The sequence below is a fragment of the Thamnophis sirtalis genome, unplaced genomic scaffold, assembly GCF_051295495.1.
Source record: "Thamnophis sirtalis isolate CommonGarterSnake01/CBP01778 unplaced genomic scaffold, rThaSir2_p1.2 scaffold_6, whole genome shotgun sequence".
NCBI classification, from domain to species: domain Eukaryota; kingdom Metazoa; phylum Chordata; class Lepidosauria; order Squamata; family Natricidae; genus Thamnophis; species Thamnophis sirtalis.
Window position 1 is genome coordinate 76,333,847 of NW_028261386.1, and position 24,933 is coordinate 76,358,779.

The 24,933-nt window shown below is 37.4% G+C and overlaps 1 protein-coding gene across 1 annotated transcript in view; it reads left to right on the top strand.

Moving 5' to 3' along the window:
- PRKN (parkin RBR E3 ubiquitin protein ligase) overlaps nucleotides 1-24,933 on the top strand; it is a 785,743-nt gene that overhangs the window by 699,359 nt on the left and 61,451 nt on the right. The gene's annotated exons all lie outside the window — the stretch shown is intronic.

Sequence of the window (24,933 nt, forward strand, 5' to 3'; positions counted from 1 at the left end):
TGCATGCTCAGTTAATTAGTCAGTTAATTACATGTTTGATGTTAAGCCTTTGTTTATCTTAGTTGATTAGATAGTCATGCTATGTCTTTGTGTAACTCAGTTAGTTAGGCAGTCAGTTTGCATTTTTATGCCATGTTTTTTGTTTATCTTTAGTTAAAGGCTAGTTGATAGTGGAATTTATAATTCCAGGTGGGGAGTGTGCTGTCCCAGTGTGCTGTCCCAACAGTATATAGCTATATAACAGTATATAACAGTATATAGGAATTAAGTGCTGTCTCCTTTAAGAAACTACCTCATGGGAAATGTTACTACCTCATGGGTAATGTAGTCCCATAACATGTGACCACATCTGTGCTCCCTGATTGGACAGTGGGGTACTCTGCCCGGGAAATTGATTTATTACTGGGCACTCACTGAATCGCCATCGGCACGACCAGAAGCAGCTTTGCACCAGCAGCATGGGTTAGAGGAATTAATGTCTTTTTACACTACGTGATGGGACAGATCATGGAAAGTCAGAAGAATCTTAACACTGAACTGTAAGTTTTGCTATTAAGGATGCCTGATAATAAACGTGATCTGAAAGATATTCCTAAGCGTGGAGTTAACTGGCTGCCCGAGCAGAACCTCATTGCCCGGAGCAGAACAGGTCTCATGAGGAGGAAGAAGGAGATTTGGATGCCAATTATGACAATCACAGTCACCATTGGATCTTGAATGAAAATGCAAACTTTTTGTTTCTCTTCCTTCATGTTTATGCTGTTCCATCTTTTTTACTGTTAAGAATGGGAAAACTGAACTATTTTTCTCATTGTTTCAGAAGTTGTATTCAGCAGGTTCTGACCAGTTCTGGAGAACTGGTAGCGGAAATTTTAAGTAGTTCAGAGAACCGGTAAATACCACCTCTGACTGGCCCTGCCCCCATCAATTCTCTGCCTCCCGAGTCCCAGCTGATCAGGAGGGGATGGGGATTTTGAAGTAACCTTACTCTGGAGTGGAGAGGGCATGGAGATTTTACAGTATCCTTCCTCTGCCAGCCCCACCAAGCCATGCCCCCAAACCCATTAGTAAAGATTTTTGAATCCCATCACTGCATTATTTTGTGCAACATAATCAGCTTTGTAATAGAGAAAAGTATAGTATGGTATGGTATGGGAGATTACTAACAACCTGTAAACTTATTCCAAGCTTTAAAAACTGTGGTAATAAGTTTTCGGGGAATAGTTATCAAATCAACCTTAGCAGGGCAGGGAACATGAAAATTAAAATCATAAAGCCACTTGAATACACTTAAACTATCTCATGCAATGCTGTAGCCATGCAAACATCCCTGGAGGTATTCTCTGATTGCAGAAAATATTATTTAAAACTCTCTGCAGTACATTTCTCCATATGTGTATTCACAAGAGCTCAGTGAATATATGAGTAATAGTTCTCCTTTAAATAAAAGCTTTATGGGGGGAAAACCCATATTCCCTTGCTAAATGATAAACCTTAACTTGTTGCTTTCTTTAATTGCTGATGCATAATTCATATCTCCAACATCATCTTCCCATATATATTATTCCGTGTATGGACTGGCTTCGCGCACCACACCAGGCTGCATTGCACGGTTTTAATTTAAATGGATTTTGTGAACCCATCTTCTATACTTTAGAAACCATGATTATAGAGACAAGTGTTGTGTAAACCAAGCCAGTTGTAGTTTATTCAGTAAACCATGTGTGATGCTTCCCTGTCAAAAGATATCCTTGGAGCTCAAGTCTGAGAATGAAATTAGGCATTTGTTGTTTCTCATTTACTATTAAGTTAATTTGCTTTTAGGAACAAGAGACATAACTACGTTTCCATGTTACTTTGGAGGGAACACCTCAAACAAGCAATCTCTTTGCTCTAAGAAATGATGGTCTTCTGCCACCCACCCACCCATTTTCAAATGAAAGCACAGCTTTTCATAGCCTGATTTTCAGATCATAACCAGATTCCTTTTTCATTAGTCAGAGTGAGAAGAATTAGCCTATTAAATTGCCTTCTATTGAAGTGAAATTGCTTTATTGTTTGTCAGAGATTAGGCTAGTAATTAACTTCAAACAACAAGAAATGTGGGTGGTCTCAGTGGGAACTCCTCATAGACTCTTTTTTCAAAATGCAGTGATAATTGTTTTTCATACATGCGATAGTTCTTTAAGACTCTATCAGAGTTCTAGGTGAGAAAACTTTGCCCACAGATTTTTTTTTTTTTTAAAAGTGCTGCATGAGATTTGTGAACATATATCTGGATGAAAAAAGAATGGTAAATGGAACATAGAATCACCCACAATTGCTTTTCCTGCTCTGCTTCCATTACTAAGGGTGCCTATTTAATCAAAAACTTTGTAAGTTGAACTTCCACCATAGGATATTTGGATAAAACCCAATGTACTGTGAAACATAGTCTATGCTCAATGGTTGGGGCAGTCTAAAGCAGAGGTGTTTATCCTGATAAGAATATTTTCCTAGACTTGCTGGCCATCTTCAATAGTTAGTCACATCTCCCCTGTCATCATGAGCTCCTTCGTCTGGTTTGGATAAAGTTGCAATATCTTGCATTAACACTTGACCTTTAGTAATAAAAGCAAAACAAACTTGTTTCATATAAATGGCTTTGAAGTTGTATGTCAGTATTTAACTAAAGGAGATTTCAGCCCAGGCCCTGGATGTGACAAGATCCTTTATCAATTCCACAATGCAGATAAATTCTGGTTATGAAATATACTATAGCTTTCTTTCATTGCAGAGATAAGGGTAAAACAATTTTCCATAACATTCTTTTTTAGCCCATGAATAAAGGCTGTGATTAATATTTGTGATAGTGATCTCCCATTACTTAATCCCAAGGAAAGATATTTCTGAACTTTTTCACGACTCACTTGAAAATTGAAAACATAAAATAAAACAAAAAAAAATCTCCCTAGCATCCCAAATACAAAGGCATCTAGTCTTATACCTCAATGGCAAGTCTACTTGGTTTATCATAGAAACAGTAAAAGAAAAGATGATTGATCTGGATGGCACTCATGAAGGTCAATGAAATGGTCTCTTAGTTGCAGTGCAATATGCTAAGAGAGAGTGCTGTTACAGATTTTCATCTCTCAGCATCTCTCTGAAGGCACTTTGAGGAAAGAAGAGATATGACAATCACATTCCATATCAAACATTGAGGTGATATGTGTTGATAGGCTGGAAAACTGGCATTGCTAAAAGTTTCATTAGTTTAGAATTGGGGGAAGAAAGAGGATTAGGATAATGTACAGTATAATCCCAGTGGTGAGACAAGATAAGTATTCCCTTGATCACCCAATATTGGGACTGTGGATTTGCAATTAGAATCAATTTCAACATATCCCTGTGTTAGGCATAGTGTATTTCTGGATGAGAAGATAACCTTGCCAAAGCAATGCATTCCACTTTAGAAACAGCAGTCTATCGCTGCCTTGAAGAGTTACTCAATGGTTCCCTTTTGAGAAGATTTTCTTCAGATTTTCATAGTATTGTGCTGGGATAGTTAGGAAAAGTACCCAAGTCCAGAATCGCTGTTATGCCAACATTAAGAATATTAGCTGTTCTGTCAAATAAAAAAGTTTGAAGGATTTTTAATGTCTTTGTTTTTGTGCTGTAACAATTCACCAATACTTGCAATAGCAATTGAACTTAGACATATACTGCTTCATAGTGCTTTACAGTACTCAGTAAACAAAGTCAGCATATTGTCCCCAACAATCTGAAGGCTGGAAGGCTGAGTCAATCTCCAACCAGTCAAGATCGAACTCCTGCTGTGGGCAGAGTTAGCCTGCAATGCTGCATTCTAACCACTATGCCACTACAGTTCTTGCACATCTATCCCTCAAGCTTTTTTTATAATGCATTATACTGTATAATTCAGGACAGATGCATTCTGGAAGCATGGGAAATGCTAGCAATGTATATTTGTCTTATTCATGAACTGTATTTAAAAAGCAACGTGTGTGTGTGTGTGTGTGTGTGTGTGTGTAAACAAGAAAAAATGGGAAATGTTATACTTATGCAGGCAGTGAAATGAATGGCAGTGCAGGACTTTAAAAATGTTCTGAGATTTTAAATTACTTCTAAAGGTGTTTGTGGCCTGTGTGTCTTACTGAGAAAATGTGAAAAACTATAATTAATGTTTAAATAGTCTTGATTCCAGTACTTTCTAGATGTAAATTGTAATTGCAGATTTATTTTAGGAAGTTAGACTAAACTGCTAGACCTGCTAAAGAAGATTCTTTCTCTGTCACTAATCTCTTTTCTTCTCCTAAAAAAAGCCTGAACTATAAAAAAATGTCATTAGTGCATCCTATTGGATTTTCTGCCTGATGTTCATTTAGGGTCAGTGGCTGGAAAGCCATGGCATCAAAACAATGTAAAATAATTAGAAAAGAAGAATGCTTGGTATAAACATTCAGTGCATTCTACTTTCTCTTATATCAAATGCTTATTTATGAAATTTATATCCTGCCTTTTATTTAACAAACTTGTTCAGCCTTACAACCCCTGCAAAATCTTCAAAGGAATAGTTTTCATGTGAATTTTTATAACTTATCAGAAATTTATACCTGTGTTTTATGTATGGAATTGAATGCCGATTGATTGAGCATATCTATTCATTGTCCCACTATCACTAGGCTTGCACAATGATAAACAAAGCAAGATTAAAAATAACAGCAACACCCCCCCCAAAAAAATATGCCCATAACGGTAAGGCAAAATAGAAAATTGTAAAAGGTGCTCAGTGTTTTATAGATAAGAATTAGCATTTAAAATCAGGCTTGGAAATAGATTTCTGGCTGGGAAATCTATATTATGTACCCAAGAGGGAAATTTCAAGTTTTCCATCATCATTTGTACAAGGTATAACTTTTCAAACACTTTTCAAAGGTATAAACCTTTTCAAAAAGTGTTTGAAGCTGAGTGTCACTATGGCCCCAATAACATTTAGACTCTCAAATTCAGATTAGTCTTTTGATCAAAGTAGAATATACTAGGTTCCCTCTTTGTCCTGAAGGCGGTCATCCAAGAAAAACATGAGAATTTTAAAAGTAGAACAAGTCATGCTGTAATTCTCACATCTCACAATAACCGTCCATCCCATTCAGAGAGGTTATCAATTTAATCTCTAGTGCATTTTGTTTGCTATTCTTGTACAGTCACCTTGCAAATCATCATAGCAATTGTACAAAATAAAAGCAAAAAGCATACTGTTTATTAAAGGAAGAAATGTCAATGGGTTAAAATTGTCTGGAGATTTTTGTTTTGTTGTATTTTAAAATATTCAGTTAAATTCCAGCCTTTGGAAGGCTGATTGAAACGCCCCTGTTCCCTTTCCTTTTTATCACAATGTAACACTGGGAAAAGCAATAATAAATCCCTCTCACAATCTTTGGTTTAAAAGTGTTCTGTCAGTGAAGGGCAGTGAAAGAGTTGAAACTTCAAATTTTTCAGTATCTTGGCTACTTTGGCCTTAACTATTCTCCATACATGATTGGAAAAGAACAATTCATCTCACAGTGTGACAGTCTCAGAAAAGGGGGGAAAATTGCAATGGAAACCAAGCTTCCCTCTTCCCTTTCCTGAGTTAATTAGCATTAATAAAAAGTTATTCCTCTTCATCTTTTTTACACCTTGCAGCAAATTCTAATAAGGGTCGTTAAGTAAAAAAAATGAAATAATTCATTATATTGCCAGTAGGGAAGCTGAACTGCAATTTGTATTCATATGCATAGTTATTTCATATTTTTTTCCACCAGTATTTTCAGTCAGGTTCTAACCCTGCAGAACTTAAGGCTTCTCAATGTCTATGGAGATTCTCAGTCATCCAGGTCATGGTTGTCCCAAAGGTGCTTTTTTTCAAGAGGCAACTAGACTTTCTTTGAAGACATTTCACTTCTCATCCAAGAAAGTTCTTCAGCTCTGAGAAAGCGAAACATCTTCAATGAAAAACCAGGAGATCCAGTTGCCTCTTGAAAAAAGCATCTTTGGGATAAAGACTTCTCAATTCTCCATGGCAATCGAGCAGCACTTCACATGCAACTGTAGATTTCAAGGAAACTCTTGGTTTATCATTTATCGATTGCTTCTGGTCAAATTATGACCAAACGTAACAATTTTGACACACTACCATGGTTGAGAAAAAGTCTGAGGGCAGACGGAAATACTATTTGAATATCACTCTTGAATATGCACTATCCTCAATTGAGAGGTTCCCAAAATAAATGAGGATTGTGACAGATTGAATAGGATTTAATTGTGTAATTTGTTACACAATGCTCCTGGAATAGGATGTTATACTAATATCTCCCTTTGCTTCCAACATGGTGAAAGAGCTACATTCTACCATGTATCATCAAATATTCTTTATCCTTTTGTTCTTTATCTTTATCTCTTGTTTGCCTGGATCTTAGTTACTAGTGGCATCTAAGCTTTTCCTGCAATCAATTTTCATTTTAGTTCAGAGATAGGGGACAGCTGTCATACCCAGGATCTAACTCCATGCAGGATAAATAGCACTGATGAAGTCCCATGTGAGTAACATCAATGGCTGCTAGTACAGACATGTGGTAGGAAAGAGTCCTAGCTGTCCCCATTTTAGCTTTCCAGATTGACACGGTTGTCCCACAGTGATGCAAATGGCAAGAGCGAGAATATTAGGGTTTTTCTTTGCTCAAAGACAATATTCTCCTTTCATTTTGTAGTCCTTCAAACTTTCTAAATAGCATTTATTTGGAGAACAACATTTAAAGGTCAGTGCATCAATAGTTTACTCAAAATCTGCAATATCCACAAATCTGCAATATCCACATCATAATCATTCTTCTGCTGCAGAAAAAAAAGATTCTTTATTTGTTAAAAAGCAAAAAAAAAAGCTCTTTGTTTAGGCAACAAAAGAAGAAAGAACTCTCCTATCTATTAAAGACTAAGAAAACACTGTCATTACATTGAGCACTTTCCCATCCAGGCACATCTCTAGCACCAGTGTATTTCCTCTTGCATAAATGATGTGTAATGTGTTTCAAGAAACACGTTAGATGCTCTGCGATATTCCTTCACATCAAGACATCAAATGCTCACTTTTTCTCTCAAAACTTGTATTTGATCTTGTCTAGATTCATTTTGGAAATATTAAGTCTTGAAACATTTGTTTCTGGAACTCAGACTTCCTTTGTGTTCTCCTCTTGCTCAAGTACCAAAGTATTCTCAATTCAATCGGATAACAAAAAGCATTTCATGTTTATCCACAAAAGACTGGAAATAGAAATGCTAATGTTGATTCTTTGTACCCAGATGCATTTGTATACTGTATAAATACACAAATACACAATACAGAAGTATATTATGAATGCTAATGCAAAGCATTCAGGCCAAGTTCAGCTTCTGGTTGGGGCAATTTTCTTGGCAACAGTCCTAAAATGGTTTGATGGCAATTGTCTTTTCCCAAGATCACTTTGTGACTTTTCACTGTAATTTATATCCTTCCTAACTAATCATTTCCTTTTTATCTTTATCGGGATTAGCTAAAGTCACGGATAAGCTAGGGATCATGCTCCCTGCTGTGTTTGCATGAAATACAAAATTAATCTCTGGGCATCTTAAGTAGGAAGTGAGAAAAACTATTCTATGTTAACAGGTAAAGGAAAACTACTTGAGAAGCTGTTTGGAATCATAACCTCATAAGAGGTGAGGCCACGTGTGATACACAAAAATAAAAGGGCCCTAAGTAGAGTGGAACATTTCTGTCTTACAACAGAGCACCCTTCCTTCAGCTTTCCCAGAGGGCCACTTTAATTTCCCAGAGTTGTGGAGTGTATATTAGAATCTACAGTATCAGAATGGCATTCTAGATCAGTGTTTCTCAACCTTGGCCACTTGAAGGTGTGTGCATTTCAACTCCCAGAATTTCCCAGCTAGCATCTTCAAGTGGTCAAGGTTGAGAAACACTGGTTTGGATATTTTTTTCTTTCTTTCAGTTTATTACAGGCATAGACCAGAGACCAGAACAAATAAAAACACTTAGTACATCTATAATTAAAAATTCTAGTATAAAATAATAAATAACAGCTAAAATCTATAATAAAATCCAGTCTCTCAATTATACATGGTGTAACTATACTAAATAGGGATGTGGTGGCTCAGTGGCTGAGCTTGTCAATCAAAGGGCGACAGATGAGCGGTTCAAATCCCTAGTGCTGCATAACAGAGTGAGCTCCCGTTACTTGTCCCAGCTTCTGCCAACCTAGCAGTTTGAAAGCATGTAAAAATGCAAGTAGAAAAATAGGAACCACCTTTGGTGGGAAGGTAACAGTGTTCCGTGCACCTTCAGTATTTAGCCATGCAGGCCACATGACCACAGAGACATCTTCGGATAGTGCTGGCTCTTCAGCTTTGAAACGGAGATGAGCACTGCCCTCTAGAGTCAGGAATGAGTAGCACATATGTGCAAGTGGAACCTTTACCTTTACCTAACTATACTAAAATTACAATCCATAAACTGTGTGGCCCATTGTCAGTTTAATACTAAAAAGGAAAGGAATAAGAAGTGCAAAGGGTTTGCCACATTTGTTATATAAAATAACTATGGTGGATTAGACATGTGTTTCCGACAAATCTCCAGTGATGCTGCATAGAATCTAGCCAACTGCGCTATAGTTACGGACTGTTCATTCTTAAGCAGCCACTGGAGATAAGCAGTGTCAGAACGGCCAGAATGCCTAGCAATTATTGGAAGAATATGTTTTTTCCCCCCAAATTTCTGTATAAAAGGAACATCGAAAATATATGTGACTCACAGTCTCCACCTCTCCTGAGCCATAGGAACAGAGTTTTTAGTCAGTGGTGTCTTTTTATACTTGCTGTACAGGACAGCCAATGGAAACCCATGGTGCCATGCGAGCGAAAATGCTTTCTGATGGCTTGGTCTAAGATATTCAGAAAATGAATGTTAATTCATTGGGTGGAGTGGGGTGCTAGGATAACTTACCTTGCTTTTATGAAGAAGTTAAAAAAGAGGACAGGGCTGATTTAACGGTGGATTTGCAGATATATTTGTGTCTGTGCACCCTGCTTGCTTCAAAAAGTTAATCATGTGTCTTTCTGCATTCACCATTCAAGAACCAAACAAGTTTTGTCCTGTGGAAACAAAACAAATTGTCCTCATCTATAATATTGGGAAGTTTGGGTGTCTTTGCATACTTATTATAGTAATTTATTTGTTAGCTTTATAATCCCCCCCCTTTATTTGTTCAGGCTGGTGTTTCAATTCAAGATAGATATAAATTATCTGCTTTGACATTGTCTGTCATTGTAACTGATAATAATTAGGTATTGCTTTCTAATAATTAATTTGCATCGGTTTATTGAGCATTTCCGGCACTTTCTTGGGTAACTTTTCTCTCTGCTGACATTCAGATTAATTATTGGACAGGCAGACTGTTGCTTGCCCAATTTTTCTCTTTGTGGTCTTCCATTTAATTAGAGGCAAACATACTATGTGTTATTAGTAAGTATACACAGCTCACTGAATGGCCTTCTTTGTCACAACTTTTAAAGATTTTTTAGCTTTTAACATTTGATTGAGAAGTATCTGGGCCAGTTTTTAACAAGTCAGTAGCTAATGCGTGCTTGGATTTCCCTTCATTGTCCCAGTTAGAATGAGGGTCAAAAAAGGGGCGGGAGGGAGGGAGGAAATAAAAGCAGAGACAACAGAGATGTGCTAATTTCAGTGAATGTTTCATATTCCCAAAATGAATCTCTATGTGACTAATAAGCAAATGTCAGTAGGTCTTCAACTGCATGGTTTGAAGGTGGGGGTGGGGGTTGTTTGCATTTATATTTTTTATTTTATTCAGAACGAAGTTAAAATACAAAACTAAATAAAAGTCCAAGAAGGCATCAAAGAAAAAAAAACACAAAACAATCAGAACATTATTAAAAAGGTGCATCAAAACAACAACACATTATACACATATTATCCCTCTAGTTGAATACTGATTAATATATTACTACAACATCAGTTTCCACCACTTGCAAAACAGGTCCTCCCAAAAATTTAAAACTTGTTGACCTGTCTTCCAAATGTTATGTTAGTGACAAAGTAGTTAACAGGAAAAACAATAATACTAAATCAGAACAAAATTAAAATTTCAAAACTGTCAAAAAACCGTTATTGTAATCTACTTGAAGAAAATTTACCATGGTATCTTAACTATCCCAGATCATCCCAAAAGTAGATTGTCCTAAGTCAAAAGTTCATGTTTGTTTCTTAATATCATCTCTTACCATTTGTTGTTTAATTAAATGTAGTAAATTCAGTCTCCAGAATAAGTCTATCTTCGAGTCAGACTACAAACAGAAGTAGTTACCAATAACTGTAATAAATCCATCCCATCTCCTGTCTTCGTATAGGAAAGGAATTTGTCTCTCTCCCTTCTAGCTGAGGCTGTAATGTTGGAGAAGTATACGGACTTAAATTTCGGAACAACAGATGAAATCCACTTCAGTGGTTCTTCAATCCAAAATTATTTTTAAAAAGAGAGCCGAGGTGGCACAGTGGTTAAATGCAGCACTGCAGGCTACTTCAGCTGACTGCAGTTCTGCAGTTCTGCTGTTCAAATCTCACCGCTCAGGGTTGACTCAGCCTTCCATCCTTCCGAGGTGGGTAAAATGAGAACCCGGATTGTTGTTGGGGGCAATATGCTGACTCTGTAAACCGCTTAGAGAGGGCTGAAAGCCCTATGAAGCGGTATATAAGTCTAACTGCTATTGCTATTGCTATTGCTAAGTCAATAAAAAATAAACTCCAGGAATTTTGAAAATTCAAACCCACCACTGAATTAGAGTCCAGCAAGGGTTTGAAATAAATCAGTATTAAATCACTGATCAACTTTTAAAGCAAAAAGCAAACAATACCAAACAACTTCAGAATATTATGAAAGATATATAAAACAAGTAATCTAGATGTTGTTGGATAGCAACTCCAAGCATCTTTCAGGATTAGGCCTACTAGCTAGGGTTGATAGAAATTTATTAAACTGGATTTGGACCTTGGAAGACTATGGTGTTTTATTCTGTATGTTCAGTCTTTTCTTGAGATCAAAGGGCAGACCTCAATTTTAACACCAGCCCTGTAATTATATACTCATGGTGAGAAGAGACTCTTAGCTGCATTTTATGTACATTTACCCATAGAAAGTTGCTGATGGAGGTAAAAGAAGGATGGATTTCCTCTTGTCACTATGCTCTTCTGCCTAAGCAATCAAGAAACACAGGCAATGCAGATTTAGAATTTTAGATGTGCTAGAAATAAAAAGTAAATAAGTGGAGAAATCTCTTTCCAGGAAATGAAACCAGGGAATTTGAGGCTTATTGTTATTGGAATTCAGTACCAGTAGAAGGACTAGATTTCCTGAGTATAGTAATTAGGAGCTAAATGTACGAATCAGCCTAAAGAATTGCATTTCTTTCTTGAATTTCTCTGCTGATGCCCCCTGGATCTTCCCACATGTGTTCACATAAAAAATTTTTAATGGGATTTAAATAGCTGTGTTCTTCCTTGGCATTGAAGTAACCTACAGAACATGTATTGCTATGTCTGCAGTCCTTCACTACTTAAATACCAACAGGTGCAAATGCAGTCAGGAAGGCTGGCAATGTTAATTTTTCATCCTTGTCACTAAGAGCCAGATTTTCAATGGAGAAGCCAACATTTGCAGTGTTATATATGCTGCCTGTCTAAAGCTATGGTCACTTGGCTAGCTCTGCTAAGCAGGTGATGCCAAGTAATTTAGCACAGCACATGAGTTCACATGGCAGTCTTCCCACTCAAATTCCATATGCAGAGGCAGACAGAGATCATCATTGGCCATTGAGCATAGCTACAGGAAGTCGGATTCACAGCCAAGGGAGATATCCAAACAGCTTCTCACTCCTCTCTATTGTGTCTTTGCTTAAGATGCTTCTGTGATCATGAATCTAAACTTGCCAATGACTTAAATGTCAATATAAGACATTGTTGCCACAGTCCTTTGCAAGAACATTTTATTTCAATATGATATACTTCTGCATTTGTAAGAAAGCAACTAGGGATTCTGTTCCCCGCTGCCTTGAAGCTTTCGAAAGGAAATAAATGACATCCTGTAGCATAAATGGCATGCCATATACTGGCTTGGAAGATCCTTGCTGATATTTTACATCAGAGATAATGAGTAAGGACTATGGATCTGGAAGCCAGACATCTGGAACTAAAACTTCCAATAATTCATGCATTACCTTTAAAATGTTTTCTGATATCTGTGGGTTTTTGCACAAGTTCAGAATCATTTTCAAAGCTCAGTATTTTTACAACATCCCTGAGATTCAAGAATTGGGTTTTCTTTTCTTTATTTATTCCCCCCCCCAGGGTCCACACTAATTTATCAGAAGCAGGAGAGGAGCTGATATTTAATTTTCTAACATTACAGTCTTGTGGGTGGTTTATTTCTTCACCAGGGGGAGTCCTGCTGGATCTTGTCCAGTGGTGGATTCACTTACCTTCCCTACTGGTTCGCAAAGTGGGCTCATGTGCCACATCTCCACATTGCCTTATGCGCATGTGCAGTGATTGTGCATTATGTCAGGGCAAGTGTATGGAGCATCTAGCAGCCGCCATTACTAGTTCACCCGAACCAGAGAGAACTGGCTGAATATCACTTCTGATCTTGTGCCATGGCTCTAAACCTCAGCTTCTTAATCATATAGCCGCTTGTTCTGATCCGCCGGTGGCCTGCAAAGCTGGCAGCAGAGTCAGAGAATGAGGAGGTTGGGGAGGAACATGGACCAGTCCTGGAGTCTAGGGAAGGCTCAGAGGAGGGCTCTGCGTCAGAGGCAGAAAGGGGACCAAGACCATCTAGGAGTGATGTGCTGTCTCTGGAGTCTGACATCAGCGAGGCAGAAGAACAGTGTGAGCCTGTTCCCAGTGTGCACATGCGTAGAGCTGCCAGAAGGCAAGAACAAAAGGGGCAACTCGGGAGTAAGGCTTGCAGATGATTGGCCCCTCCCATAAGACTTAAAAGAGAAGCAAATTGGAATTTTGTCCAATTCTTGGCGAGTCTATGGGCCACCTGTCTCCACATCTTCCGATCTTGTGCTATTTCTTTGGGTTCTATGCTTTGGCTGGTGTCAACTTTGATGATGTCCAGCCATCATGTTCTTTGGTGGCCTGGTTTCCTTTTACCGCTAAATCTTCCAAACATAATTGCTGTCCACAATGAATTCCTCCACATGACATGGCAGGGGCATCAGGAAAGATGCTTGGATGCAAAATGTTGACCTATTATCCTTTCACTCACATAAGATTTTAAAACACAGGAAAAAAATGTTTCACCACATTTTGCTCAGGGAAATATTTGTAGAAAAAGAGAGTTCCATTCCTGGAAATACCTTTCATCCTATCCTTCCAAAAATCATCTTCCCTCCTGTCCTGGTCTGCCACTAACATATTATTCTTTTACAATATTTTTCCTATTGTTTCATTAATTTTAAGGTGCATTGTCCCCTCCAATTATTTGACCCAAATAGGTATCTAGGTGGCAACATAACCAACAAGTTTGCCTACTGGAGATTGTCCCTGAAAAAAAAAAGATTGATTTTCTGTGCTAAAGAAACACATAAAAATATTTTGTTCCCAGGTAATGCACCGTGTCTCCCAATACCTAGCAGGAGGGGCAATGAGCCTTCCATCCATTTTAGAATCAGAAATAGATACTAGCTGTTACCTTAGCAACATATACCTTCTTTTTGTACACTATGGGACAATCCTTTTATTCTGAACTGCACATTCCATCCAAACTATTGCTAAATGGAGACTCCTTTGCTACTATATTTGTGTGAAATTCCTTTCCATTTCATTCAAACTGGTCAGTTTCATTTAAGATGCTGTTGATGTAACCCTCAATAATTATTGATTAGTGACTGAAAAAATATTAAAAACTAAGGCATTTATTAGTAAAAACTGATTTCCCAATCAGATTCATAATCTTCAACTGCAAAGAATCAAACTCAGAGGTGAAGTACTGATGGGAGCATGATTGAGTTCTGAGCTGGAAAGATCGATTTTCTACCAGAGGGATGTTGCAGATGTTTCATTTTCCCTTGCTCTTTTATAAGGTGAGGTCCTTTATTAACCTTTGCTTTCTTCTTCAATCAGCACAAAGCAGCATTTGCATTTTAGGAACCCAAAGATTTCCTTGTTTCTGACCAATGTCCTTACTTGTCCATATATGTGGTCCACACCAAGTCCACATACTATGGTGCTATCTTTCTAAAAATCCACCCAATGTAGAAAAATGCTACATGTTCAGGAAATTGGTGTTCGCCTCCATTGGCTTTATATTATCTCTCTGTTTTATTTTATTTTATTTTTAACATGCTGTGCTACTTAGGATTACTTTTTCCAAGGCCTTCAACTTCTTTATCAAATATTTTCAGCACCCAGGCCTCTTCAACTGATATGCCCTTCCTTGATATACAAATAATCTATTCAGGTATGACTCCTACATCAGAGTTTCTAACAGGAGAAATTGTGTACAGCAAGAACATCTTAGAATTGTTACCCAGATAACAGTTGGATTTTGTTCTTTTTATAGAATTAATCAGGAAGAAGAAGTTGCTATCCCCAAGGTCTTTAACAAAGGCAAGATACATTACCATTGTAATACTAATACAAATGTTAATGCTAACTGCTCTATATTTGACTGGGAATTGTCTTAATTTAGAATTTCATGGACAACTAAATGAAAAACATTCTATCGTTTACTGAATATAAGATGAGATGCAGTTCAATTGCAGCTCTGAATTGTGAGATAGAAGTTTCCAAATAATACAATAAATTAAATTATAGACAGTTCAAAACATTAGATTCTATAGATGGGTGGATGACCCCATTGATACATTTTAAGATTACTGTTCCTTTTTTATTTTAATGAGAAAGAAAAAAGAATGGATTTGTTGAGCCTAGAATGTATCTGTCCAATAATAGAAAACATTGGTATATGTTAAATCCAAGGCAGACACATTCCTCATTGACTTCACAGATTGAAAAGGGTGCAACAGTACTGAGAACAGTTCAGCATAGGCCTTGATAAGTGCAGATGAGACATCCAGCTGGTCCATGTGAAAGTTTATTGGTTTGTGGTAATTGCATTAATCTCTTCTGTGATGTGGACCCCCATCATTCAAATGGGAAAGTTGCACAATCCAATCCCTATGTTTAATTTCATTAAGTCAGCAACGTTCTTCATTGCTCTCTGTTTGGAAACAGCAACGAAAATGTAGATATGAATTCAACACCTCCAAAAGCAAGAACAAACCAAAAACATAACTATTTCATGTGTGCTCCCATACCTGGAGACAATTAAACAAATGAATAAAAATGCCAGCAGCAAACAAATGTAGCTTTTGGCTGTCCTTTAATTATATTTTGAACAACTTAACAGTCTTCCAAAGACATTTTATTTAAAAAAAACAGCAACAGCAAAGCATGGCTTTTATCCTGCTTTTGGATGGCTACTGCCTAAAATTCACAAAAATCTCCTGAATTTCATAATTCTGTAACAGGATATGTGCACAATACATTTAAATGAATTGGGATGGAGGTAGGAGCAGTAGGCAGAAACTTTTGCTGTGTTAAAAAAAATTAGAAATACATGAATGGGTAACAAGTCATGACACATACAGTATATTTTGGATTATGCTCTTTGGCACCTAGAAACATTCAGAACTTATTTATCTAGAAAAATCAGCATCTAAGCTATTTTATTAGGTGATCTACAGTATATATTAAAGCACCTAATGTAAATTATTTTTTAAAGATCGGGATTCCTGATCTTGTTTCTTGTTCTTGTTTTCCTATTTAGCTCTATCAAAGTAGATAGATTATTAACTCTACTTTTAAGAAAGTCCAAACACATTTTTTTGGGATGTAGAGAGATATTGAATAGCATAGATCTATGAAAATATTATGTTAATTTCAAATGGGGGTGGGATGGACGGAAACCCTGAGCAGTGAATTGTAGATATAGGGAAGCATTCAGTGATGCAATCTCTCCAAAAGAATTACTTCGATTCTCCTCCATCTTTTTCATATGCGGTTGCTACCCCTATTAGGGAACAATGATTCTTGAATTCTCTTCAATTGTTTTATAGGTTAAAACTAAAGTTATGTGGTTCAGTCTGGCATGGGATTGAAAATATATCAATGTTATCATTACAGAGACACCTGCTTATTCAATGGCCAAAACAATAGTTATCACCAAAGTCTCTATGAGGGAGTTAGAGGAGCTTAAAAATGTTGCTTTAATACTTCACCTAACAGTGCACACTGTAAAACCGCAGGGCACACTTCCCACTCACAGCTTCTGCAACCTCTTCGTAACTATTATAGATGGAAAATGTGCTCCTCTGTGTCTAAACATTGGGGGAGAATCACTTTGGTTCCCATTTTATTGAGAAGGAACAAGATCAGGCTTTCATCCCACCAGCTTCCTTCCTGAGAAAGTAAAAACTGCCCTCCCCCTGTACTTATATAATGCATAAAAGAGGGATCAGAAGTATAGCTACCACCTGTATATCTCATGAATATCTAGTTTAGCCCAGTAAGGAATTCAGCAGCAATTTCCTCTCAAGGGTATGGCACTGAATATTCCAAATAATTGCCTGGTTTTCTAGCCATTAAAATTTACATCCACAAGACTTTTTTTTTAAAAAAAAAAACCCTTGTCAAAATAGAAACTTTACCACCAAATGAACACATTGGCTGTGTTCCCAAAACACATTTAATTTGATGCTCCAGGAACATACTTAAATAGAGGGAGAAGTTAGGGTATTATCAGAACACTGAGGAGAGAGTTAATTAAATTGGCCAACTAATCTTAAATCTAGTCCAAAACAGACTCAGCCGTGCAGATTATGAGTGAGTTGTGGGAATGGTTAAATCTAATCAGCTAGCTATTTTGCATATACGTAGTTCTCCAAGAACTAAGAAAAAGAAGCTTCTCTATTACAGAAGCTGCTAGAAAGGCATGGCAGCACAGAGAGCATTGCCCAAGCAGCTGCAAAGTCCAAGCGACAGTATTGCTGCTTCCCCGACCAGTGAACAAGAAATGTATGCTGGAGTGGTTAACATGTTAGAGAAGGACTATGAAGGACTAAAGTAAATCTCACTCAAGCTTACTGGATAATTTTGGATCGGTCGTTCTTTCAACCCAATCTACCTCACAGGTTGCTATTGAAAGGGAGAAAAATGGAGGAGACTATGCAAAATATGTGGCCTTTAGCTCCCGGAGGATGTAATCTCTCTCTCCTTCTTCTCTTTCTCTCCCCCCTCCCTTCTTTTATATCTCTTTCCATCCTTGCTGATGCTTTTCTCATGGAAGGCATTTTCCACAGAAAGTGAATAAGATTCTAATAATTATAAAACTAACTTGATTGGATGAGCCGCAGTGGCGCATTGATTAGAGTGTGGTACTGCAGGGTACTTCTGCTGATCACCAGCTGCCAGCAGTTTGGCAGATCAAATCTCACCAGGCTCAAGGTTGTCCCATCCTTCCGAGGTTGGTAAGATGAGGACCAAGGTTGTTGGGGGCAATATGCTGACTCTGTAAACCACTTAGAGAGGGCTGTAAAGCACTGTGAAGCGGTATATAAGTCTTAAGTGCTATTGCTAGTCCTATTGCTAGCAGGACCTTGTTCTGCCAGAATCACTGCTAACTATGTGTGACAAAAAGGGTCACGTGTGTTGTGGGACTTGGGTTACTATGGACTTTCAGGCTGGTTGTCTATCTATCCCTTTGTCATGGTATATAGGTATGTGTATGTATGTATGTATGTATGTATGTTTGTGTGTGTGTGTGTGTGTGTATATATATATATATATATATATATATATATATATATATATATATATATATATATGTGTGTGTGTGTGTGTGTGTGTGTGTGTGTGTGTGTGTGTGCGCACACACACACACACACACACACACACACACACACACACACACATATATATATATATATATATATATATATATATATATATATATATATATATATATATTTGTAGACCAAAATGATTCACTGTCGTAAGAAAATGTTTTAAATCTTTGAGGACCATACTCGCCAAATCATTCTCTATTACAGGTTTCTTTGTGTGGAAAGGGGAATATTTCCTCTTTTCATTTCCCTAAGTATTTTCAAGGAATGAAGAACATTAGAGTATTGATATGTTTTATTTGTTCAATTTGTGTCCGTAAAAATTTTCATAATACCTGTAATCAATTGTGTTTAGTCCTTGTGGCTACGACTGACATCCAGCAACAGCCAGGCCGCGCCTGATTGGCTAAGGCGCGGCATGGCCGAGCGCAGGCTGTCAGACTCGCGCCTATTGGCCTCCCTGCTTGACAGCTCCGTATAAATAGCTGTCAAGCAGGGCAGAGTCCCGATCAAATGGAATTTTAGTTGTTGTTTTTTTAAAGCTTTTCAAAGATAGAATATGTTATTCATTACTTTTACTTAGATATCAAATTATCTCTATTATTTAAAAAGTTCCATATTATTCCTAATTTAAATATGGTTGTAATGTACTATATACTTCAACTTTTTTTCAGCAGCTTAAACAAATACTTTTTGAGTACTATATAATCATCAATTTTCACTGTTGTGGTTTTTCTGTTAATTCTCAGATTTCTACTCTTCAAAAATGACTTTGTACATATATCATAATGATCTTTCATAAGATTATAACTTACAAGAGGCATAGTAAATGCTATTCAGTTATGTTGCTAAAAGCATTGAGTAAATGGGTATCTTTTCTCATTATACGACTGTTAGTAATAATAACAAGAACAACTTTATTGTGAGACATACATTACAGGCGTGAGATTCTACCCATCCAGAATGGTTCGGGTGAACTGGTAGCTCCGACTGTCAGCTGGGAGGGAACTGGTTCACTCTGACTTTGAAGCGGGCCCGTCTGCCTGCCCCTGCGCTATACTCACCTATATTTCCTTTTCCAAAGCCCAGCTGATCTTTGCGGCAGAGTGGATTGCCGTGCCTCAGCTGTTTTCCTCACTAGCAGTAATGTGGAAGGTGAGTTTTCTGTAAACTGCACACACATGAACAGTGCACATCAGGCGCGTGCCTGAGCAAAGCAAGAGCGCATGTGCTAAGCACACATTCAGCAAACCGGTTGTTAAACCAGTAAGATCCCACCTCTGATACATTATATGACTTATTCTAATGGCTGCAGCCAGGGAGTATAGATAAAAATCGTTGAAACCCAAATTTCATCTCCCTCCCTATCCCTGCCCAATAGGCACTTGATAAAAACAATATCCAATCATAAAATATACTTGGGCAGCCTTGTTTTATTCTTCCTGAGAAGGAAATGGCAACTTACTCCAATCACCTGCCATGAAAACCAAACAGATTCACAACCACAACAATGTCAGTGTGATATTGAAAGATCAGTACCAGAAGGCACCCAATGAGCTACTGGAAAAAAGCAGAGGACAATTATAGTACACATCTTTATGGTGTGAATGGATTAAAGCCAAAAGGATGTGTCCCTGCTGATAGGTACATAGTCTGTTCAATACTGAAAAGATATATTATTCCTTTGATATGTGGAATGTCAGAACCATAAACCAAACCACGTTTGATGTTTTAAGAGTAGAGATGTTAAAAATAACACTGACATTCTATAAATCAGCAAATGGACTTAGAATGGATCAGAAGAATGCCACTACCACAGACAAAAAAAAATCATCAAAAGAATGAAGTAGTGACTTGCGATATTTTGCTAAATAGCAATAGCAATAGCAGTAGACTTATATACCGCTTCATAGGCCTTTCAGGCCTCTCTAAGCGGTTTACAGAGAGTCAGCATATTGCCCCCAACAATCTGGGTCCTCATTTTACCCACCTCGGAAGGATGGAAGGCTGAGTCAACCCTGAGCCGGTGAGATTTGAACCGCTGACCTGCTGATCTAGCAGTAGCCTGCAGTGCTGCATTTAACCACTGCGCCACCTTGGCTCTCTAAACACTAAAAAAATATTAATAATAATTTTAGGAGACTGAAAGGAGAAAGCTGGAAGTTAAGGGTGAAGGTTCATTCTCTGGGTTGGTTTCCGAACATTTCGTTACCAGGCTAAATAACATCTTTAATGGAGTTTTGTTGTTGTTAGTTGCGAAGTTGTGTCCGACCCATCGCGACCCCATGATCAACATTCCTCCAGGCCTTCCAGTCCTCTACCATCCTCTGGAGTCCATTTAAACTCACGCCTACTGCTTCGGTGACTCCATCCAGCCACCTCATTCTCTGTCATCCTCTTCTTCTTTTTGCCCTCAATCTTTCCCAGCATTAGGCTCTTCTCCAGTAAGTCCTTCCTGTGGCGTTTAGGGGATGTCAGTGTTCTTCTGTTTATAAGAGCTTCAGGTGTGGTATGTCAGGTGAGCTTCTTGTGATGGGTCAGGTGTGAGACAAAGCTGAAAGTAAAATAGCATCTGAAATGCAAATATAAGCATATATTTAAGACTATTCATAATAGTACACATTTATATATAAACATACACATAGTAATATATAATATAAACAATTTAAAATGTATAATATATAGAATGTAAAATGTATAATATATAGAATGTAAAATGTATAATATATAACATATAACAACATATAACATATAATATACATACAAAACAAAGCAGGATACGGATTAATAAACTTTTTCAAGAAGATTAAACATTTATAGCAAATCCTTTTTCCAGTAACCTAAAACATGGGTGTCACTTTATACCAAGATCAAATTGCCTGTATATTTTGAAAGCAAAGATAAAGTTCTATTGGGTAGCAAAAACAAATCACAAATCACAACCTCATTTCAAAATCACAACTTAAATTAAATTGTATAAACTCATTCAAACAATAAATCTGATTTCAACCATATTATTATGTGGTGAACATAAAGAATAGGATTAACCTGCTAGATTTGACAAATAGACCGTATGATGAACTGATCTGAACTGAAATTTGTAACATCATTCAAGATGAAGTAAACAAAAATATCTCCTGGTGCAAGCAAAATCATTGAAGAAAAACAACAGAGAGAAGAAAACCTGCCCAACTAAGCAGTGAATTCCAAAAAAGAACAAAAAGGTGGTATAACTAAGCAATGCAAAGAAGAATAGTAACTAAATGAAAAGGACAGGAGATTTATTTAAGAAAATTACAGAAATAAGGGGAATTTTCTATGCAAAGAAAGGCTGTATACCACACACACAAAAAGACAAAGATATAATGTAGAAAGAAAGCACAAAGAAGGGATTGCACAAATATATGAAACATTTTTTTTTAAAGTCTGAAATGATGACAAATACAAAGTTTAAGAGTTTATCGGTGAACTAGAATTAGACATTCTAGAAAATAAGCTCAGAAAAATATTGCTAAAAATACTGTAGGACTTGATTAAGTATCAGCAGAATCGTTGAAAATGTTGCTAGACAATGCAGTTAAAGTACTATTTGCTTTATAAGCAGGTTTGGAAAGCACAGCAGTGGCCAAGGGACTGAAAGAGATCAATTTATATTTATATTCCAGTAGCAAAAAAAAGTAATGCTAAATAATGTTCAGACCACCAAATAGTTGCACTGATTTCACACACTAGTACAATTTTCCAATCCATAGCTCAAGAACATATAAAACAAGAATTGCCAAATATACAAGCTACATTCAGTAGACACAGGAGCAATTGAGATCACAGTGCTAGAATCCCATAGATAACAAAAAAAGGGAAGTGAATTCCAAATTTATATTTCCTTGATTGATGATACTAAACAGAGGTGGTATTCAGCAGCTTCTGACCAGTTCTGGAGAACTGGTAGCGGAAATTTTGAATAGTTCGGAGAACCAGTAAATACCACCTCTGACCCTGCCCCCATCTATTCTCTGCCTCCCGAGTCCCAGATGATTGGGAGGAAATGTGGATTTTGTTGTAACCTTCCCCTGGAGTGGGGAGGGAGTGGATTTTGTTGTATCCCTCCCCTGCCATGCCCACCAAGCCACGCCCACAGAAGCGGTAGTAAAAAGTTTTGGATCCCATGACTGATATTAAAGCTTTTGACTATATAGACCATAGCAGTTAATAGCTAGCCCTTAAAATGTTATTGAACATTTTGTATGATGGCCAAGAAGAATGGACTGTGGAGAAAATGAAGACTTGGAATAGGAAATAGAGTGCACCAAGTATCAGGGTTCATATTGTGGACATCTGGGAGAACCCAAATCTAAAAGCTTCCAGGTTTTCCCCACCCAAAAGAAAGTTCAAGTCCCTGCCCAGCACCCACATGTCCATCACATAATCCAATTAGGTATCATCCAAGTCAGGAGTTACCTCCCAGTCACCTCATTGCAGGGCAAGATGGCCTTGACTCTCTGAGAAAGAATGTTATTTTGACTATATATCACCCATGCTCCATATAATCCCTCCTCCCATTTTCCCCCAGTAGAAAATGTGGCAGGCCTGAAGGCCCATATGTAAAAGAAGGCTTCCAGGCCTGACATCAAGTTTGTATAGTGCACCTTATTTATTTAATTTATATGGAGAATATATCATGAAAACTAATTAGACTTAGACTAGAAGAAATAGGAACTGAAAGGGACAGTGCCAGGAGAAGCATCAAATTTACATCTCATGCTGATCACTGGAAGTATGGAAGAGGTAAAGAATTATTCATTGATGAAATGAAAGTGCAAAACCCAATCTAATCAAGCCAATCGGTACTAAAAACAAATAAGATTATGCCAACAGACAATACTAACCCAGGGTATGTATATGGATAACAAACCTAAGTAGTAACCAACTTTAATCCCTGAGATAGTGACTATAGCCATGGAATAAAGATGTCTGGTACTTGGAAAATGAACTATGACAAATCTGAGCAAAATATTGAAGTACAGAGAATCACATTGACAAAAAAGATATATATATAGTGGTATGGTTTCCCCAGTTGTAACTTATAACTGTGACCATTGGAAAGGCTGAAAAATGAATAATTTATGTATTTGAATTGTGATGCTGGAGAAGATTGTTGAGAATACTTAGAACCTCAAGAAGAACCAATCATTGAGAACTATACTGCTCCCTGGAGGCATTAAGAGTGAAGCTAAATCTTAGATAAGCAAAGGCAATAATTGTTGCAGAAAACCATGAACTTTGGAAAAACCAAAGGCGATTGAAAACAAAACCATCAGAAGACTACAACAGTAGTTAGATACCATTATTGGTAACACACACACACATAAACAAACATGCATGATTATATAAGAATTCTAGCAGTTATTGACAAAGTTGCTGCAATGATGTCCCTTGAGTCACAAAGAGGTGAAAGCAATTGAACAATTAAAAAAAAAGCTTCTCAAAGTATGAGCAGATGGTTTGGAAACTCTGGGGCAATTCAGAATGAACATCCATCTGCTACAATATTTTGTTTCCTAAAATAGCTAGGTAGATATCTCTTCGATAGTATGCTATTTGTTTTAGATACTATTCTGAAAATACCATTCCAAAATAAGAAACATTTTATTATTCTGATAGCATACATATAGTTCACTTGTTCATTCAGGTAGCCCTCATTTAGCAAGTGACTCCGAGAGTGACCATTTGCAAATAACAGTAGTAGTAAATAGTAATAAACAATTCATTTTTTTTATCATGCATCCATTTTAAGATCTGGTCAGTTACAGCCTGGGAGCCTATGAAAAGGTTCTTATTAATAATTAAGGCAGCAGAGTTTAGTCTTTAACTTGAGATTAACATTTTGTAGGAATATACTACACTGCAGAAGAAAGCAGATCAACAACTTGGACTTCTGGGGAAAAATAGTAGACTGAAGATGTGAAAGGCAGAGCTGACAATTACAACCAAGAAAAGAAGCCAATGTGTAAATCCACTCCTTCAATCTTCTCTGCAGAAACAGAGGGTGTGAGGTTGCAACTTTCCCTTCCCTATGGTTGTTTTTCATTTGGAGACTGCAAGAGTGGTCTTCAAAGGGTGGAAGAACCAGGAGGTGAGGGATTTTGCTATTCTTGCTCCAGCCAGATAAGAGGCAGCTGAGCCCACAGAAGGAATGTGGGCTTGGCCAACTTCTCAGAAGGGACCAGTGGTGGGTTCCAGCAGCCATTACTGATGGTTTGCTCAGGGACCCGCCCTCCACACATGCTTGATGTGCTCTGCGTGTGCATGCGCAATACTATAAAAATGCTTCTGCGCATATGCAGAAGACAAAAACAAGATGGTGGCACCCGCAGCGCTGCTGGGAGAACCAGTTCGGGTGCATGGCAGGCCTGGGTTCCTGCTTGTTCCAGTGACCCACACTGTCAAATTGCTACTGGTTCAGCCGAACCGAGCCAAATCGGTAGGGACCCAGCACCGGAAAGGATCCTTCCTAGTTTATTAGGCTGTAAAGCATGAGGTAGGGTGGTGGGGAAGATGTGCATTCAGACTTGCAAGATTTTCTTAATGTCATCTTACAGTAAATTAGTTTTTCTGGTGTGCTCTTTGTCTATACTATCACAAGGTTCATTATATCAACAATTGCTATTTTATAAGTGACTGAAAGGCTAATACTAGAGCTGAAAAGGACAATAAACATAAACAGTTTTAACATGGATTATCCTGGTTGTGCACCTACACATGAATGTTGCCAGCCTAGAAAATAATGTGCTGTATGTATGTATGTATGTGTGTGTGTGTGTGTGTGTGTGTATATATATATATATATATATATATATATATATATATATATATATATATATATATATATATATATATATATATATATATATATATATA